Source organism: Protopterus annectens, chromosome 5.part0, assembly GCF_019279795.1.
Source record: "Protopterus annectens isolate FY-2018-M chromosome 5.part0, PAN1.0, whole genome shotgun sequence".
NCBI lineage: Eukaryota > Metazoa > Chordata > Ceratodontiformes > Protopteridae > Protopterus > Protopterus annectens.
In genome coordinates, this window is record NC_056735.1 from 268,203,042 (window position 1) to 268,216,338 (window position 13,297).

The window sequence follows — 13,297 nt, forward strand, 5'->3', positions numbered from 1 at the left end:
GCAGTTTCATACCTCTGTACTGCCTAAAGTTATGAATATTGCATTTATTCCTGTACACTGGCACTTGTATGTCTATTCTCCAGTCATCTGGGATATACCTTCCTCTCTATACTGCTATGAGCATCCTCAGGGATCCATTTCTCCCTAACTCAATCAACGTCTTTATCATATCTACCGTGACCTCATCTGAACCTGCTGCTTTGCCTGACTTCATTTTCCTTAGTGCTGTCCTTACTTCTTCTAGGTGGACACCACTTTTTCTTCTTTCGTTGTAGGCACTATCTGTGGCAGTACAGCTTCTGTGAGGTTATCTTCATTCAGAAGTTGCTGGAAGTACACCTTTCATCTATTTTTGATGCCCTGTGGACTGGTGAGCAGTTTTTGCGGGCATCCCTTATGATGACTCTATTCTTTATCTTTCTACCTTTGCCTTACATCCTGATGAAGGTTTTTGTGCCATATACTTTCCAGAATGTAGAATGCCTCTGATTCCTTGTTCTTCACTACTGCCACAACTCTCATAGCTTCTTTGTTAGGCAACCAGTAATTCTTCTTAGCCTGATACATAGTTTCTATACCCACTTTTTCCCACACTCTTTCTTTCTTTTGATGACTTCCTAGACTTCTGTATTCCACCACCAACTTTCCTTATGTACCTTATTTCTATAACTGGCTTGGCCACATTTCTGTTCTATAAGCCACGCACATGCTGTTTTGTGACTCTGCCATTCTTCTTCAACTCCAACTATTTCCTCTTCTTTCTGAGGTGCTACAGCCCTGAGTATTTCCATGAAATCTTGTTCTTCCTCTTCAGTCAACGTTCAGGTCTTCAGCCTCGTTTCTGTTGACCTTAGAGGCTTCTTTGTTCACTACATGCAACTGATTATGGCTACCAGTGGTTTATGCTGTCGGCCAACTGTTTCAGAGGGGATGATTTTACAGTCCCTGTTGCTAGCCCAGTGCCCTTTTCTTACTAGGAGGAAGTCTACCTGAGTTGCATGTTGTCCATTCCTGTGCAGGATCTTGTGACTGTTTCTCTTTCTGAGCCATGTGTTGGCCACCATCAAGCCATTTGCCAGACAGAAATCTAGAGTGACCTCTCCTTCTTTATTCCTGTTGCTCCACCCATATGGACCAAGGCAGTTCTCATATCTCATTCTGTATACCCTGATATGTGCATTCATATACCCCATTATCAACACCAACTAATGTTGTCCTGCTTTCTCTAGTATGTCCTGCAACTGCTACCCAAATGCATGTTTCCTTGTTGTCACAACCCTGCTGTTAGGCATAGGCTGAGATTATGAATACTGCCTTATCCTTATACTGGAGTCTCATTGTCATGAGTCTGTCAGTAATTCTGATGACACCCCTCACTGTCTCCTGAAACCCCTCACTGTCTCCTAAAACCTCTCCCTTACCACAATTCCAAAACCATTTCTGGTCTCCTGAATTGTAGACCCTGGATCCCAAGCCAAGTGACTTTCAGGCACTGCCTTTCCATCTTTTCTCCTGGATACAGACGATGTCCAGCCTACCTCTTACCATCATTTCATCCCCTTCCAAGTGCAACACTGTCAGTGAACCCAATTCTGAATGTAGCAATCCGTAGTCCATGTTTGGCAGGTTGACTGGTTTTATGTCCAGCTTTTGCTAAACAGAGCTATCCCAGGTAGCCCAAGCTGGGCAAGTGGATTCTGGCCAGTTTGTAGTTTATTGATCCAGGACTGCTGGGCTTTATGACTGGCACACAATACTCAACAGGAGCATCTCCCATTTTTAGCATGGATCCCTGGCATAGGTCGGAGTAGGCTTAGTCCTCAAACCATTTATCACTGGCAAATACCCATGTCCATTTTTTGTGACATTAGTCAATGCAGCCAAATAACTGAGAACCAATTTTTACACCACAGAGTGGCTAGCCCTGACATTAAACACTCACAATTGCACATGCACACTAAATATATCCTCTTAACTAACCCTTTCCCTAACTGCAAAACACGCACACTCACACACATTGTCCCAGTCCCACCACTTACCTATGTCAACCATTTGACAGTCATCCAAACAAGTTTTCAACCAGTATGTACAGCAGTTCAGTTGTGTTGCACAAGCAACTGTTGACCAAATGCACTAAACCTATATATATCTATCTATATATATATATATATATATATATATATATATATATATATATATCTATATATCTATATCTATATATATATATATATATATATATATATATATATATATATATATATATATATATATATATGGGTTTACTATCAAAATCTCACAACACACTTGTGCGAGTCATCACTTAACCAATTCAGAATGTCATAAAATCCAAATGCTGAATGTTCACGTAACCAAAAGTGGTAATTTAGGAAAGTCGACAACTCAGGAATATCGACTTTACAGAAATTACCTGGTCTTCTGGTTATGTCCTACGATATATACTAACTCCAAGATCACACTACAGCGAGGGAAAGGGTAAATTTCCCAGTCCCCACTATAGTCTGATCACCATTCAAAATGACGAATCCACAAGAGCAAATGTACACCACCATTCACTCTCGTGGATTCAAACATTTAAAAATCAATGTTACTATACCTTGGAAGAGTGCCTTTCAACCTTCCAAGGTCATGTAACTGTTTTACGACATTTTGATGCAAACCTAAATATATATATATATATATATATATATATATATATATATATATATATAGATATATATATAGATATAGATATATATACATACACACATATATTAGAGCCTGAGATGGGTAAGGTGTTCTGTGTATATGTCTGCATGCTGGCAATGTAATTCAGGGACGTGTCGTTTAATCAAGGTTGTAAAGCATGTAGAAGGATAAGGAGGTTAGAATGGGATACATAGTAGCTTGAGTGTGTACCTCCAAAATTCTTTGCTTAAAAATTCTACTAGAACCAGAAAGTAATGACAGTGAACAATGGCTGCAAATCAGAGACAGTTTTTAAATATTGCTTTAATTTACTTAAAAAAGTTCATAGAGCAATAAGTTTTGCAGCAACTTGTATTTTCTAAACATGAAGTCTGGCGTTACTAACTAACCATAATCCTCAGTGGTTTAACAAGAAAATCAAATGACAAAATATGAAGCAAAATCATGCACATTCTGCAAAATTCTGGACAATTCAGAGGTATGTTTTGAAGGCTGGTTTGGGAATGAGAACAAAAAGTATTGGCAAACAAGGGAGGGATTACAGACCAGCAGTTACAAATCCAAACCCAGGTGGTACAAGGGCAGAGCTGTTCAGAGTTGTTGGATTTCCAGAGCTGGACCTGTAAGAATCAGGACAGGAAGTACAAAAGAAGTATTGGCACACAAGGGAATAGGAAAGTACTAATTACGGGCTGTAAAATGCTAACAGGACATTGTATAGGAGAGGCAAGAGCTCCTCAGTCAGAGAAGGACAAGCAGGGATGAATGAGATAGGAGATTGGAGGTAGGGATGAATGTATTTGCATTTAAGAAATGGGAAACTAGCAGAAATGAGGTGCTAAAGTAGGAGAAGACCAAAGCAGGACCACAGGGGACAGAAACTAGGGGAGGCCAAAAGCAAAGAAGGTGAGGAACAGGTAATGGACAGAAAAATCAGAAGTAAAGGAACAGGGTCAACCAGTAGCTAGCTAGGATAAGGTAAAGCAGAATGCTGAAAAGGATAAAGGTAGTAATTCTAGCAATGAAGGGCAGGGGACTAGACAGGACCACAGAGTTACCACTGGAAATATAAGCTGATAATTGGTAGTTACACCACCTGGGGATCTCATAGGGAGTATGTCACTTCTGCTCACAGTGAAGATGATGCCAAGACGTATCATGAGCAGGACCTTGAAGGCAACAGGTAAAACAGCAGATAAGAGAGCAGCCAGACCCCATGTTTTGGTCTACACCAGGGTCAGAGACCTGGTGAGATGAACAGTGGAGAAAGAAGTCTGTCTTTCTTTTGGCTTTTCCCGGTTAGGGGTCACCAGAGCGGAACTCCGGTCCGCTAATGATTGGCAGTAGATTTTTACGTGCTGGCGTGCCGGGCCTAATGCACAACCTTCAATGAAGGAATGCCCATTCATGCATGTTGACACACAGAAGACGCTCTAACTGAGAATCAAATGTGCAACGTCTAACTGTGAGGCGACAACGCTACCACAGCACCACCACCGCAGTAACAATGGAGAAAGAAGACAGGGTTAAAAAAAGGTGGTGGCCTAAAGATTCAGGAGTTGTGTTGCACAATGATTTTGAGAGATCCTACCTTCACCTGAAGTTAGCACAGCAAGGAAGCTAAGAGTCAAGGAGTGCAGTGTATAGTTACGTCAGCAGGCCGGGAAGTGCGGCATGGATTTTTCAGTAGGTGATGATGGTATAGGTAAGAAGGAACTTTTTTAAGTACAGGATTAGCAGTGCTGAATGAGAAATTTGAGATGTCTTTAATCTATTGGGGGGGGGGCAGGAAGACAAGGAACAAGGAAAATCTTTAGGAAAGCAAGTAGAAATAAGGAGAGGGTATCACTGGGGTCAGGAAAGGCAAGGGTGAGTGAACATGAAGAATGCCTGGCAAGATATAAAGGAAGAATTTGAAGGAAATGTTTTTAAATAAAAGATATCTGGGGGATATGTTAATTAAATTGCTTATGAAGTCAGTGACAAAAGAAGTGCTTCATTTGCCCCTTTAGTATGGTGTCCACAGAAGTTGTTCAATAACATAAAGTGCCCTCAAATAATACTTATTCTAGGGCAATGATTTTTGTCTTTCATCTCACAAAGTGGCGAAATAAAGAAATTGATGACTAAAATTGGTCAGTTATGTTAGGATCATCAGGGCTTACCAATAAGCTTGGTCCAAGACCAATATATGTTTTTAAAAGGGATTACTATTTAAAAGGATTACTGGAAAGAGGATGTAACATCATATATAGCTTAAGAACTACAAATATTGAGGGAATAAAAAAATGTGGTAGTTGCTCTCAAAGTAGTTTTATTATGGATATAATCAATGTCACAGTGGCTGACTACCCCAGGGTTATTCCCTGTAAATGTAGTGATAGTTATGCCACATGTGGAGTAGTGTACTGATCAGATTGTGCCACGTCTTGCATTTTTTATGTAGGAAAAACAGAAAGAACACTTTGTGCATGTATTTATCAACAATGTATGCAATAAATCAGACAGCAGCAACACACAATGAATTGAGCAAATGTGTGAAGTATTTGGTTTAGAAAAAATAGACAGATTTGAAAGCGGTGGGAGCTTGGAAGATAAATTAGAAACAAGAAGTTGTATTGGCAACTTTTACTGAATGCTGCCCAAGCACCTGGCCTCACTAAATACCCCTCCATTAATTTCATTTTACATGAAAAACCAGCAAGAATTTAAAGTGAATTTTAGTTAATTTTTCATTTATAAAATTAAAATAGATTGTTGAATGAAGTGGTTTTTAATGAACAGTTTAGTATGGTATTCTGTTTTTCTGATTGTATTAGTACATGATTAATTTTTCAAAACAGGAACTACATTTCATTCTCCTATTGTATTTATAAAGGAAGTGATTCTTTGTTATGTGGTTCTGATGAAGTTCATATTGATTCAATGAGCAAGCGTGCTTAGTCTGTGTTATACTGAGTTTTATTAAAGCTAGTTGCTGTTCTCGATGTGTTCCAAAGCATTTTTTATGGTTGTTAGTTTACACCTTTCTGATCTATTTGGTGGTTTAATAGCAGGACTTGCTGTGGATGTGGTAATGAATATGGTTTATGTGGAGTTCAATAATGTCATTAACTCTGTACTGCATTGAAATCTACTCATTAGGCTGAATGATGGAAACTTTGAAATGGATGGAAAAATGTGGGTGGTCAGGGGTAAGGCAAGTGACCATAACAGCAAATGCCAGTGCTCACAGCATATTCATCACTGATATGTCAGAGGAGGTATCCAGCAGAGTAAACCTATTTGGTGGTGACGCAAAGATAAGGTACACAATCCTAAATGAAGGATAAATCCTAGAAAGAGAGCTACAATTCTTCTTTAGGTAGGCAGAGATGTAGCATCTGAATTTCATACAAATACAAGTTTTTGCATTTTGATCGCAACAACGTCCTCATACTAGAAACAGACCAGCGTGTACAAACACAAATGGCAGGAGGAACAGCTGACAAATAGCTGGAACCAGACCATCGTGTACAAACACAAAGGGCAGTAGGAACACCTGACAAATAGCTGGAACCAGACCATCGTGTACAAACACAAAGGGCAGTAGGAACACCTGACAAATAGTTGGAACCAGACCTTTGTGTACAAACACAAAGGGCAGTAGGAATTCCTGGCAAAGAGCTGGAATCAGACCATCGTGCACAAACACAAATGGCAGTAGGAACTCCTGACAAAGAGCTAGAATCAGACAATTGTGTACAAACACAAAGGTCAATTGGAATTTCTGATAAAGAGCTGGAACCAGACCATCGTGTACAAGCACAAAGGGCAGCAGGAACAGCTGACAAAGAACTGGAACCACACCATCGTCTACAAACACAAAGGACAGCAAGAACAGCTGACAAAGAACTGGAATGTATTTTATGTGGCAGGGAGTCCTTGAATTTGTTGATTTTATAACCCTTCTCTTATATGTTTGTGAGATCACATCCACAATATACTGTGCAGTTTTAGAAACCCTACAAGGAAAAGTTTGTTAATGTTTATTAGGGTCGAATGGAAAGGAGTACAAACAACATCTAGAACTATTGACCTTTGGTTCAGTAGCCAGTAGAATGTGGATATAATATGGATATACGTGGAAATACATGAAAAAAAGAGGTGGGACTTAAGCTCAAAGACAGAGGAAGGATGAGGGGTTACCAGATGTAGTTGAAGTGTTGACTTAAACCTGAGCTAAGAAACTATTTTTTTTTCAGAGAGAGAGAGAAAGAGAGAGAAAGAGCAAGAGAGGGGAAGAGATGTTTACTCTTTCAGCTGACTGGCTGAGTGATTGATTGGTTTGTAAATCATGGAAAACTGGGGAAAACTGTGATCAAGTTATCAATAGAAATACAGAAACATTAGTATCGCACGCATATTCATAATTCTGAATGAAAGTAAATTGCAGAATCTCAGTTCAGAGGCATAACCAGGGTGGGCAAAGTCCAAGCTGTTAGGGGGCATAATTCCCAGAAGGGTGTCATTACAATCCCAACACTCATAAATGAAGTGATACTTTATTTGTAGTCATGGATAAAGTGTTGAAGTCCTTCTTTTGTGGTATTGTAACGCCAGCAAGCCACTTGTTACTTTTTTTTACTGGTCCACAATTCAACTCAGACAGATGACTTTTTTTTTTTTTTTTTTTTTTTTTTTTTTTTTTTTTAAGAGGGTGCCAAATTGGGAAAAATGCAGCAGTTGACAGATATGTTAGCTATCACTCTGACTCTGTTACTATCTAAATTTTGCCTAGAGGCATTCTTGACCTGTGTACCGACTGCACCTATGAAATGATGCTCTGTAATGCTTCCAAGTGGGCATTCCTAAGCTATTTACATAATTATGGTATTTTATGTATATTTGCATATTTTATTGTAAACAAAGCACAACTATTTGCAAAATGGTGGTAGTTAGACGCTAGCTATCAGTACAAAGATTTCCAGCATTATGTATCTTTTTATTTGATACTATTACATGCGATAAAAACTCATTTTCATTCAGGTTATTAATATAAATATTAATATGGTATACATTCATAATTTTTAATGAAAACAAAATATAGTATCTCACTGATCATCACCCAGACTGGGTTAGGAGTTATTGGTGACTTATTGCTGGCTGTGTATGTGAAATGATATATTACAATCTTCTAAATGGACACTGCCAATGATGTTTATATAAATATGATATTGATGGCTATTTTTTACTAAGCAAATATAAATATCTAAAAAATTAAAAACTAATTTCAAATACATGAAAAGTTATGACAGTTAGGCAGATGCCAGCTTGCAAATTTTCAAAGGTTATGTACCATTTCATTTGATGTTATGCAGTAACATGTAATTTTCTTGCTTATTTATTAATAGAAGTATTAACATAGTGTGAACTGCAGTGATGGTGCTGCAGTAGCATTGTCACCTCACAGTAAGATGTTGTCCTGTTCGATTCTCAGCTAAAGTGTCTTCTGTGTGGAGACATGTGTGAATGGGCGTACCTTCGTTAAAGGTTGTGCGTCAGGACTGGCAACTCGGCACGTAAACATCTACTGCCAATCATTAGCGGACCGGAGTTCCGCTGTGGCGACCCCTAACCGGGAAAAGCCAAAAGACACAACAGTTAACATAGTGTATATTCTTAATTTTGAATGAAAATGAATCACAGTATCTTTCTTAATGACTATCTAAATAAGACCAGGATCAATTGTTAAACTGTGTATTCAATGGGCTTGTGAAATGCTATTGTTACTTAAAAAAAAAAAAAAAAAAAAAACACTTCTGGAAAGTCGAGGCACTATCATTGTAGCTGTCAGATGTGTACACTGCAATTGGTTAAAACCCCTTCCCCATACACATGGTATGCTTATCAGTTACATCCACAGTAATAAATTTCAGCTTGCTGCTGTCAGCGATTATAGAGTCAACCCATTACAAACCTCATGCGCACATGTGGACATACATGCATGCATACATGGAGAGACAGATACAGGCAGACAGACACAAACATGCCCATTCCAACCAAATGCAACCACTTTATTGACTGTGTACACCTCACATGTCTAATTGAGCTCAAAGGACTTAGTATATACATAAATAACAGACAGATCTATATATATTTCACTTTGCTGCTGTGAGATACATACAGTGTAACTCCTTCCCAATGTCTGTGAAGGATATCTTGCATCTGAGTTGAGAGAGGGTGCCATAGCAGGGAGTCCATGGAAATAATTCTGAAGAAAGAAGCCAGTATAACAGGTGACCTTAAATCTGGAGGGTATTCCTGAAGTTTGAACATGGAAAGGATCTGCTGAGAAGCTTAAAACTTATTCCTGTTGAAAATTCTAGAGACTCTAATTACTGTTCTGTTTTGAAAAAAAAAACTGCATGAAGGAATTGTGGGACTATGAAATGAACTATGGAAAGCTATTGTGAATGGACTTTTTCTTTATTTCTGTTGTATCCTTGTTTTGTAGCAAGGAAGTGCTTTTCTTTTGTCTCTGTAAATAAATGACACTGAAACCTGAGAAAGTTATTAATATGAACTCTGAAAAGACTGCTCTGAATGGACTGGAATTTTGTTTCTGATGTCTCTATGGATTTACTTTATTACTGTAAACACCATATAATGGTACTGTGTGCATATGTGTGTGTGTGTGTGTGTGTGTGTGCGTATGCGTGCGTGTGCGTGCGTGCGTGCGTGTGTGTGTGTGTGTGTGTGTGTGTGTGTGTGTGTGTGTGTCTGTGTGTGTGTGTGTCTCTGTTGATATACTTGGGTGCCATTTGTTTTTGCAGTAGATGCTTCCACCTCATGTTGTACTTGCAAGAAAGTTTTCCACTAATGAGGATGATCTACTTACATTCAGTCAAACTTCAGGAAGTTGAATGCAGCATAGTTCAAATCTTTTTCCCTTTTTCATGGTTGTGCAACACTGGAGTGCATTTATTTAAGCTCTTAGAGGTATGGGAGGCAAAGCCCTGCATGTGAAAGCCGTTTATTTTATGTTTGTTAGTGGCCACAAATTTATTGCTTTCTTTACATTTGTGATCATTTTCTTTAGATGATTATTTTACATTATAATAATTGATGCTATTTTTCATTAATCAATCTCATCAACAATAATATATTTTATATCTGGCTATCTAGATACAGAGAGTGAGAGAGATGGAGTGAATACTCATAAAAGCGAACTGTCTTACAGGCTGGATTTTAAGCCTTTTGACTCCCTTATGGCATCTTCTTTCAGCTGTTCCTGTTAGGGGTCTCCACATTGGATCACCTGTTTCCATTTCTTCCTGTCCTCTGCATCTTGCTCTGTCACACCAACCACCTGGATGTCCTCTCTTACCACATCCATAAACCTTATCTTAGGCCTTCCTCTTTTCCTGTTATCTGGTAGCTTCATCCTTAGCATCTCTTTTCCCAATATACTCAGCATCCCTCCTCAGCACATGTCCAAACCAACATAATCTTGCCTCTCTGGCTTTGTCTCCAAACCTTCCAACCTGGGTTGACCCTCTAATGTACTTATTCCTAATCCTGTCCAACCTCTTCACACCCAGTGCAAATCTTAACATCTTTAACTCTGCCACATCCAGCTCAAACTCCTGCCTTTTTGTCAATGCCACTGTCTCCAACCCATATAACATAGCTGGTCTCACTACCCTCTTGTAGACCTTCCCTTTCACTCTTACAGGTATTCGTCTGTCACAAATCACTTCTGACACTCTTCTGCACCCACTCCATCCTGCCTGTACTGTCTTCTTCACCTCTCTTCCACACTCACCGTTACTCTGAACTATTGACCCCAAGTATTTAAACTCATCCACCTTCACCACCTCTACTCCTTGCATCCTCACCATTCCTCTATCCTCCCTCTCATTCACACACATATATTCTGTCTTAGTCCTGCTGACCTTCATTCCTCTTCTCTCTAGAGCATATCTCCATCTCTCCAGGGTCTCGTCCACCTGTTCCCTACTCTCACTACAGATCACAATGTCATCTGCAAACATCATAGTCCACGGGGACTCCTGTCTGATCTTGTCTGTCAACCTGTCCATCACCATTGCAAATAAGAAAGGGCTCAGAGCTGATCCTTGATGTAACCCCATCTCCACCTTTTTCGCATCCGTCACTCCCACTGCAGACCTCACTGCTGTCACACTACCCTCGTACATATACTGTACCACTCTTGCATACTTCTCTGAGACTCCTGACTTCCTCATACAATACCACAACTCCTCTCTAGGCACCCTGTCATATGCTTTCTCCATGTCTACAAAAACACAATGCAACTCCTTCTGACATTCTCTGTACTTCTCCATCAACACTCACAAAGCAAACATCACATCTGTAGTGCTCTTTCCCATCACTAATCATCATGTCCCTTCTTAACCTAGCTTCCACTACTCTTTCCCATAACTTCATGCTGTGACTGATCAATTTAACCCCTCTGTAGTTACTACAGCTCTGCACATCACCCTTATTCTTAAAAATCGGTACCAAAACGCAAAAAAAATCTAATAAATACAGTACAATTTTCATGTGTTACACTTTCTGTTTTCCTCCCGCAGAAACACACTTTACATTTTTACAGTTTTAGAGTTTTAAAAAGGAAGATAAAAATACATTCTCTCTCTCTCCAACCTGACAATGAGTCAAACCAAACAAATAGTATAGGGTACAGTATTGGTCAAGCCTATTTTTAATAGTAACTCTCAAGCAACCATAAACTACAGTTATCTGGCATCTACCAATCCCCATGGGTGCCGGTTAACTGAGAGTTTACTGTATCCATCTATCTATCTATCTATCTATCTATCTATCTATCTATCTATCTATCTATCTATCTATCTATTTAGCTATCTGTGTGTGTATACATTATATATATATATATATATATATATATATATATATATATATATATATATATATATATATATATATATATATATATATATATATATATATATATATATATATATATATATATATATATACCCCGGGATTCATGAACCTTGCGCCAGGCGCATGCACAGCGTAGGCATTACAACGTCAAATATGGCTGCCGAGCGATTCAGGTACGATCCAATTCCACGTGCACTACCGGCGTGCACCGGATCTGCGCCGCCTCCGGCGTAGGTATGCTAAACACCCCATGTGCGGTGTTGCACCATGCAAATGAAGGCATATAGCGATCCATGAAGTGGCGCAGGCGTAGCATAAGGCCACGGCAATGTAAACCAAAAAAAAAACGGTTTACATTTTCCCAAACATAACATAGGAGTAACGGAAGGCTGTCAGCCTCAGGTATCACACTATTACCATATGCCAATGGCGAAATACACAGAGAATGTCAAAAGAAAACATGCACAACATGTAAATAATAACATAAATGGTATGTCCACAGAAACTCACAGCAGAACCCCAGGACATGTTTGTGGAAGGTGCAAAACAATGAAATAATATGACAATGTTATAAAACAGCAGCGTAATACACATCAGCTTCACAGCCATAATACACCATGGTATGCATGGAAAGCCACAACCACGGTGCAAGGGTTGCCAAGGACTCGCGACAATGTTCGGCGTGGTAACTATGAATTAGTAGTCAATGCCATGCAAATGAGGCAGATAATACTGAATCGCAAAGCCCCCACCGGTGTAAGGCTGTACCAAACGGCGCAGCGGTAATACACCGAGGAGTGGCTCAGAGGGAATACATGTCACCTGCAGAGGGGTGTGCCACTGTAGGAGGAAGCACATTGGAGCTCAGCAAACCTGGGCTGTACATTGCACATCACAGCTGCAGGACCGGCGTGTGGAGAAATAGTTGAGCTGAGAGCACACAATGCGTGCAGAGGTGCATGTGCACGAGGATGACTATGTTCCCTTAACCCAGTCATGTGACGCTCGCCCTGCAAATAACATCGGAAACAGGAAGGTGATGTTGAGAATATGAGGAAATGTGGAAGAAGTGTAATTGGAGTAATAATGAGCAATCAACACTAATCAACCCACGAAGGCCAATCGTGGCAGCTGACAACTCTGCATGCAGAAACCTGCAAAACGGGATAGGGGAGGCATATGAATGCAAAGAAAGTAGGGGAGGTAGCAGATTGCAGAGAGTGAAGACCTGACACAGCAGAGCCAAGCAGACAGGCAGCACAATGGCGGTGGCACACAAAACGCACGATATGCCATGTCCCAGAAACTACACATGACAGGGCTCTGCAGGATGCATGCCAGGAAATAGTAGGTGCAACGTGCAGAAATAGTAAGGGAAGGTCGTAATCCATTGCAGGCAAGAGTAATGCAACACCAAAGGCAACAGCGTTGCAGTGCCAACAGTAAAACACGGAAGATAATCCCCAGATACGGCCGTACAGACACACCCTATGACATCACCGGGTGTACAGCACAATAGTATAAAGTGTGAATGCACACAACACACAGCCGTGTATTCCCAAACGCCGCACCATAGGTGTAAACACACGGGGAACTTTTAAAATGTACATGTTGGGTGCTGCCATGGCCGTGATCCATCAGCATGTGTTAGAGACAGACG